General features: G+C 49.6%; 1 pseudogene; it reads left to right on the top strand.

Moving 5' to 3' along the window:
- Positions 1-5055: 5055 nt before the first annotated feature.
- LOC120313607 overlaps positions 5056-8628 on the top strand; it is a 56264-nt pseudogene continuing 52691 nt past the window's right edge.

Here is an 8628-nt window from a genome sequence, read left to right as displayed (position 1 = left end):
CACTGCCTATACCATTTCAGACCAGTGACTGTCCAGTCTCTTCTTGAAAACCTCCAGCGATGGAGCACCCACAACCTCTGGAAGCAAGTTGTTCCACTGATTAATTGTTCTGTCAGGAAAATTCTCCTCTTCTCATCAAGTAAGCTGAAATTGTTTTCCCCAATTCCACAACACAACACTTGGAAAAATGGCTCTAAGTTACAGGAAGATAGATTCCTGTTGGAAGAAAAGTCTTCATCATAGTCCAGTCCAAGCCAGGGATAAACAACATGGCGACTGCTTTAGAAAGAAGGTTGCAGTTTATTGAAGAGGAGAGGCAGACAGAAAGATAGCTCTGGAAGAAAAAAGAGAGAGCACATGTAGGGAGTGGGTTTTATACCCTCTGGAGCCTTTTGTTTGGAGTTGTTCCTGTGGCATGAACTTTGAGTGTGCTCTTTGGTATCTCTGTGTTAATCCTATTATGTCCTATCTTAGAGTTTGGGTGGGGTATGTAGATTTTAGGAGTCTTTGTCTTCCTAAACTTCTAGCTTCAACCTTCCTGATGGTTTACATCTGCATTTCTATAGAGCTGGTTTCTGCTTGGAAAAGCGAGACTTGGGCTATTAAGAAAAACTGGGCATGCTTTTCTGCCTCTTTAAGATCTTTTGAGGAAATATATTTTCCTGCCCTTTTAATATTTTCTTTTCTGGGGGACTGACTTCCGAAGGAAGGAAGGAAGGAAGGAAGGAAGGAAGGAAGGAAGGAAGGAAGGAAGGAAGGAAGGAAGGAAGGAAGGAAGGATCTGACAGTAGCACTAGTGATCCAGAAAGTTGATGCCCTTCTCTTTGCCAGTTGTGTTCAAATGGAGGCTAGTCCACCATCTACTGGAGACATTTAAATTTGAATTCTTCACTGAATAGGGTCAGGCTAGATCAGTGGTGGCGAACCTATGGCACGGGTGCCAGAGATAGCACTCAGATCTCTCTCTATGGATACCCGCAACTGTCCCTCTTCAACTAGCTGCCTGCTAACTTGCTGAGGTCCCACGTGGCTGGATGCATCCCAACACGGCTGGTTTCCCTCCCTCCCTCCTGTCTCTCTTGGTCTCACATGCTCTCCTTTTCCCGGGCACAACCCACTGCATCACCTCCTCAACTGTCGGCCTGTCATCCAGCTCAGAGGCGGCTTCTTTGAACTGCTGGCAGCGGGCTGTGGAGCCCCAGAGTGTGCTAGTTGAGGGGCCAGCAGGCTGTGGCTGCTGACGGACACTGTTGACCCCCATGAGCTCACTGGCCTCCGATGGTGTCAGGCAACAGCCATCCCAGCCCTTGCCTTGCCCCATGGCAATGGCACCCCACCCTGCCTCACCTCACCCCGCAGGATGAGTCTCCTGCCTACCGCCCCACCTGCCAGAGACCCTCTGGATCTCCCCCAACCCTGCCCACCCCCTACAGGCATCCCTCCCCATGAGCAACATTGAGATGACCATGCCCACCTTGGCCACACCCACCCAATCTACCATGACCACCACAACCATGCCCACCAGGCACCCGGCAGTAAATAAGTGGGTTTGGGGTTGCAATTTGGGCACTCGGTCTCTAAAAGGTTCGCCATCACTGATCTAGATGAACTCAATGGATCCTTCCAAATCTAGACTTCTAACCCTTTGGGTTAAGAAGCCTGCGCTCACAAGTCAGGCCTACTGTGGGAGCCATTTTGGGAAATAGCAGGTTTGCAAATTTCAGAAGCATCTATTTCCCTCAAAACTCTTAGTGCGTTGTACACGGGTAGTCCTCGACTTACAACAGTTTACTTAGTGACTGTTCGATATTACAGTGGCACTGAAAAAGTGACTTATGATCATTTTTTACACTTATGACCACTGCAGCATCCCTTTGATCACATGATTTAAATTCGGATGCTTGATAACTGATTCATACTTATGACGGTTGCAGTGTCCCAGGATCATGTGATCAATTTTTGTGAATGTCTGACGAGCAAAGTCAATGGAGAAACCACAATAACTTAACAACCGTGTTACTAATTTAACAATTGCAAGGATTCCCTTAATAACTGTGGCAAGAAAAGTCGTAAAATGGGGGAAAACTCACCTAAACAATTTCTCACTTAGCAACATAAATTTTGAGCTCAGTTGTGGTTGTAAATTGAGGACTACCTGCATCGAGATGGATGCCGTCGGTTGACAACAAACAAATCAGGGATGCTTGCTTTGTCTACCTGCCCCTCCCCCTCAGTACCTACAGGAGCTCTTTTATCCCTTTCTCTCATAATGTAAATAGCAACATAGCTACTTCTCATTTGCTGTAATTGGCTTGTATTACTGACATGTACCAGACGATTTGTTGAGAAAATTTGGTGCCCTGGTTATTTCTGGAAAAGTCTAGGTCCATGTTTCTCAAAACTGGCAATTTTAAGAAGAGCAGACTTCAGCTCTGGGGAATTCTGGGAGTTGAAGTTCCCTGCCTGAGGAATTCTGGGAGTTGAAGACCACCCTTCTTAAAACTGCCAAGTTTCAGAAACACTGGTTGATTTGCCCATTTCATGGTAAACTGCCGTTCATTTTACACCAGCTCAACTCCCAGGTTGAACAAAGCTGTGATTTGTTTAATAAGCCACAATTGGTTGTATTCTCACATCCCACTAACTCATGACACGGTTTCAGACTCATATGAAGTTTGCAATTAAGTTTCAAGGGATGCCTAAACCTATGAACATGGCTTGAAGAACAAAACAGGGTTAAGTAAACTCCAGCTTATGGAACTCACCATTCTCCAGCATGATTGGATGGAGAATCCACAAATGGGTTGTCTTAATCTTCCTGCTCCAATAAGACTAAGTCTGAAGTGTAGATACTCTTCTGCTGTGCAATAGCACCCCAGTTTTAGACTTAGTCTTTTGCTCTACAGACGCATTTTCTTCAGCTCCAGGAGCAGAAAGATTAAGACGGGTTGTATACTCTATGGTTTCCTTTCCTTTCTTTCTGGACATTAGTCTCTTCATACTAGATTTGGATTGCTTGGACTTACTTTATCAGGAAGATCCTACCTGTTAATTCCCCGCAGGCTGCTGCCTGCCCCAGCTGGGTTGTCTGGCTTTGCACGAGCCATCGTGCATTTGAACTCTTCCCCGAAGGCATTAGTTACCTTCTCTGACTGGCGCGCAGCCTTAAAGGGCTTCAATCTCACGCCGGTCGTGTTGGGCTCACTGTGAGTCGGCGCTGCCTCTCCTGACGCCCCCTGACTGGAGGAGCGATTCGGAGCACTCTGTGGCACCGCCAGCCAGCTGATCGGTGCGGGAACATAAAGCCGAGCGGCGAACTGCCAGCAGGTCAGAAACGATCTCTGTGCTTGCTATCGGAGCCCAGGAACTTCCTTCTGGAACGAGGGCTCAATTGCAGGTGCGCAGCCTCCAGGTCACATAGGCCTCAGCTAGACTACTTTACTGTCTCAGAGGCCTATTGGCGGTTATTTTTGGTGTGCTTTTAGTTGCGGCCGCCATTTTGTTGACAGTCACCATTTTGTCTCTTTGCACCGAACGTTTCAGTTGAGCCTGGGGAGGGCAATCTCATCCCTACAAGGACGCACTGCCTTTGTCGATTGACCCTCACCACCCCCGCCTCATCTGGGTTTTAACCATCCTCCGATTGGGCTCCTTCAGTGGATTTACAGCGCTTGAGGGGGGGCGCTTCACCACTGAATTGAGCCCTCAGAGGCCTGTTGCCTCAGTCATTTGATCGATAGATAGTGTAGGTTCATCAGGTCCTCTAAAAAAAAACAGAGAAAGGAAAGAGTTTCCCAACACTATGACAGATAATTCCTTTCCCACATCCTTACAGGACACTACTGAGCCCCCCGCCAAAAAGAAACACAAGGCCTCTACTGAGGCGGCAGGGAATAGCATATTGAAGGCCAAAGCACAGTCCTCCAAAAGATCTAGATCAGATAACAGAGAAACCACCAGTCATCATCATACCTTGGAGGAAGATTCCTCTAGGGCAAGGTTAGTTACTCCAGGCCAAACAACTACCACGACACTTGGAGGGTCCATATTTGAGCCCCTATTTGCCCATTGTAATTTACCCCCAGGGGCCTGGTCTCCCCCTAAGGAAGTGGCGCAGACTGAACTATCACGTCAGGGCTAAATCTAGGAACACGGGGTGACTACACAAGGCACCACTCTATCTGGGCCTCAGGCCACCTTTACGCCCACTGCAGCAGGCCTTCGTCCCCACCCCCCCGAATCTCAGTCATTAGGACCTGAGCATTTTCAGGCTATGATAGCTCAAGCCTTTGCCCAGTTCATGGCCTCCTCTGTCTCCCAACATCCTCCTCAAGTTCCCACAGCACCTCCACGGTCCTTTCTTCGCCCTGAATCACCAGACCTCACAGAGGACGTTTCCTTGGACTCAGAATCTGCAGGCTTCGACCCTTCGGGCCTGATCCTATCGGATGACAAAAGTACCTCAACATCAGATCTGGCTCCACCCAATGGTCTTTTTGACCATTCCCTTTTCAACTCCTTACTACTCAAGGCCTGCACGACAGCCAACATTACTCCGGAACAGGAGACCCCAGCTCCATCTACATCAAAGGGTCCCAATCCACTTAATGCTGAACCGGTGGTACTACAGAAGCATGTCCTTTGCCCCCCCTTCTTCCGCAACACAGTGCAGAAGCAATGGGATAACCTGGGTTCTATTCCCAATCTGGGATCTGCAGAGAAAAAATTGTTCAATGTGGCTCCCTCTTTCGCCTCCTTATGGAGTTTCCTCAAATTGACGAGCCTCTGAATTCTCTGTTTTCCAACGCAAACATCCCAGGGGACATAAACGAGGCGCTTAAGGCAAAGGACAAAATAATTGAAGCTGCCTTGCGCAGATTGCATCAGGCATTGGCCTGGGCAATCAAAGCCTCCACATCCATGGCCTTCTTCGCTCAGGCTTCAGTACTGTGGCTGCGTGAACTCCAGGACATGATTCCCCCTGACCAGATTCGCGTTTACCAAAACCTGGGTAAGTTGGTGGCCACATCCCATACATGGCTGATGCCTTCCTACATGCCGCCAGATACTCTTCACAGGCTATAGCGGTGGACATTTCAGCCCGCAGACTTCTGTGGCTTAAGAACTGGTGGGCAGACATCAAAGCAAAGTGGCGCCTCGCTACCAAACCTTATGCGGGGGGCATCTTTTTGGTGCGGCCCTAGATCCTTACCTGGTAGAGGGCAAGGACAAGTGTAAGATTCTCATTAACACCACTAAGAAGTGAGATAAGTGCTCAGGGGCTGGGTCATCACAGAACTACTATCATAGGCAGTCCTTTCGGCCGGCCACAAACTGGGATTGGGCCCAGGCGTCTTGTCCTTTCTACCAGAGGCCGGAGTGCCAGCAGGACCGTGCCGCATCCAGATCCCGTCCACAAGTCCAGGCCAAGCGGCCCCTTTGAGGCTCAGGAGGACGATCCTTCAAACGAGGCAAGTAACTCTACGGGCACCCCTCCCATAGGAGGCAGGCTGTCCCTTTATTCTGACATATGGGCAGCCACCACCACGGACTCATGGCTCTTAAACACCATATCTCAGGGTCTAATGCTGGAGTTTTCATCCAGTCCACTGGATCGATTCCGGACTTGCCCCATCCCTACGAACAAGAGCAGAGTGGCCCTCATGTCAGAGGCCATATCTCACCTGTTACAGATAAGGGTCATAGAATCAGTGCCACAGGACCAGGAAAGACGGGGGTTCTACTCAACTTTGTGCGTTTTTCCCAAGTCTTTGGGGGGTTGGAGGGCAATCCTAGATTTGAAAGGTCTAAATTACTATCTGATGTATAGGAAGTTCAAAATGCAGTTGCTACAATTGATCTTGGCCAGCATCAGAGAAGGGGACTTCCTGACATCAATAGACTTGACAGAGGCATATTTACATATCCCTATTCTCCATGGGCATCGCAAATTTCCCAGGTTTTGTTATGCCCACCAGCACTACCAGTACAGGGCTTTACCATTCGGCCTCTCCGCAGTACCCAGAGTATTTACGAAGATACTGGCAGTGCTGGCCGCCCACCTGAGACAGACCCCAATCAGAGTTCAGTGTTATCTGGACGATATACTGATACAGTCCTCCTCCCTCCAGAAGGCTCGCTCAGACCTTGCCCTCGCTATCAGAACCTTTCAAGAGCACAGCTTTTCTGTCAATTTTCAGAAAAGCCATACTGTGCCCTCTAGCCGGCTCTTGCACTTAGGAGCAATCATAGACACAAGTAATTGCATGGTCTATTTGTCACAGGACCGACGGGACAGCATTCGGGCCCTTGTCCATTGAATCCGGAGAGACAACGTGGTCACCTTAGCCTTATTGTCGCAACTCCTGGGAAAGATGGTATCCTGTGTACAGATCGTTCAGTGGGCACGCCTTCACGCCCGGGAACTTCAGTGGCTTCTTCTTCCATTTCAGAGGCTATGCATCAGTGCTTCCAACCAGAAGGTTCGAGTTCCACGGCCGGCGTTGAACTGCCTTCGATGGTGGGCTTCCCCAGCACTGTCACGGGGCACAGAGTTCAGAGAACCAACCAGAATCACCTTCACCATGGACACCAGCCTATTCGGCTGGGGAGCACACCTCCAGTCGCATTGGGCTCAGGGTCGGTGGTCCCAGGAGGATTTGAAAAACAATATAAACTGGCTGGAACTCAGGGCCATATATCTGGCTCTACGACATTTCAGCAGCATAATAGCGGGGCAGTATGTCCTGGTGCTTACCGACAACATTACTGCCAAGGCCCATGTCAACAGACGGGGGGGACAAGGTCCAGGCCTCTCATGCAGGAGGCCCAGTTATTGGGGTCTTGGGCGGAATTGAATCTTGCTTCCATCAGGGCGGAGCATATATCTGGAGTGACCAATCAACAGGCAGACTCATTAAGCAGAGCCACTGTGGACCATGCTGAATGGCGACTGGACCCGAGATTATTCAGGGAGATTGTGGACAGGTTTGGTTCCCCAACCTTAGACCTTTTTACTTCCCCAACCAACTCCCAACTCCTGAGATTCTTTTCCAGGTTCCCGTCTCCGATAGCAGAAGGGACAGATGCTCTCCACAGCCCCTGGCCCAGGGAACTGCTTTACGCCTTTCCTCCTTTGCCACTCCTTCCCGCTACAATCCGCAAGACCTTACACGAACAGGTGGAGATCTTCCTGATTGCACCGCATTGGCCGAGACGTCCATGGTTCGCCGACCTGATGGAGCTCTCCGTCTCCCCTCCATGGAGGATCCCAGCAGGTCATATTTCCCTCACTCAGGGGGAACTCCAGCACCCGGACCCGCAGTGGCTCCAGCTAACTGTTTGACACTTGAGAGGCAGGCCTTGAGCCGAGATTTATATTCATTGAGGGTGATAGCCATGATTCAACAATCCAGGCACCCCTCGACGAATAGGATATATGATGCCACATGGAGAAGTTTCTGCACTTGGTGTTCAGGTCATAAGGTGGAACTCTCAGGTATCTCTGTTCTGATTGTATTGGAATTTCTGATGGATGGGTTGGACAAGGGACTATCCCCGAACACCATCCGTAGACAGGTCGCAGCTCTTGCTACGATACTCACGTGTGACAATGCCGCTCCCTTGACACACCACCCTACGGTTCATTCCTTTTTAAAGGGAGCGACCAATGCCAAGCCACCAGTGGTTCACTGATATCCTTCGTGGGACCTACACCAGGTCTTACAGGCCCTTGTTTCACCACCATTCAAACCTATTGCCACATGTTTGCTTAAACTATTATCTATGAAGGTGGCATTCCTTGTGGTCACGTTGGCCAGGCGAATTTCAGAACTGGCTGCTCTTTCCGTCAGAGAGGACCTGTGCATTTTCCATGCAGACAGGGTAACCCTCAAACTAGACCTTTCCTTTATTCCCAAGGTAAATTTCTTGTACCATAGATCCCAGGAGGTGGTTTTACCAAATTCCTATCCTAACCCATCCCATGACCTTGAGAAGCAGTGGCACACGCTTGACATCCACAGGGCTCTGCAAGCTTACATCAAACAGACTTTGGACTTCCGTAGATCCGAAGAATTGTTTGTATCCTTTCAACCATCCATGGGCCAGAAAGTCTCTGCCTCGACAATAGGGAGATGGATTAGGGCCTGCATTGCCCTAGCATACAAAACACAATCAATGACAGTTCCTAGGCATATCACGGCCCATTCCATCTGGGGCGCCACTACTTTGGCGGCTTGGGCGACCCAGGCATCTATAGGGGAAATTTGCAGGGCAGCTACATGGTCCTCGTCCTTTGTCCGTCACTATAAGATTGACAAATATGCCTCTTCAGATGCCTCCTTTGGTCGCAGGGTGTTGCAACACGTGTTGTCATCTAACGGGACCAAGGCCCAAACTAATTGCCCCCTTAGGGACACAGGGCTTTGGTATGTCCCATTTGTGGATTCTCCATCCAATCATGCTGGAGAAGGGGCGTTGTTTTACCTGAACGCCTTTTCTCAGCATGATGATGGAGAATCCACTCCCTCCCGTTTAGGATCATTTTGGCCCTGGTTCCAGTGTTAGGAAAGCACACACGTCGGACTAACGTCTGTGTATCACCTTAGTCTCAAACTGGGGTGCTGT

The sequence above is a fragment of the Crotalus tigris genome, unplaced genomic scaffold (genome assembly GCF_016545835.1).
Source record: "Crotalus tigris isolate CLP2741 ecotype Arizona unplaced genomic scaffold, ASM1654583v1 scf7180000018733.473104, whole genome shotgun sequence".
Classification (NCBI taxonomy): Eukaryota; Metazoa; Chordata; class Lepidosauria; order Squamata; family Viperidae; genus Crotalus; species Crotalus tigris.
Note: the sequence above shows the minus strand (reverse complement) of the source record. Positions and strands in the feature narration are given on the sequence as shown.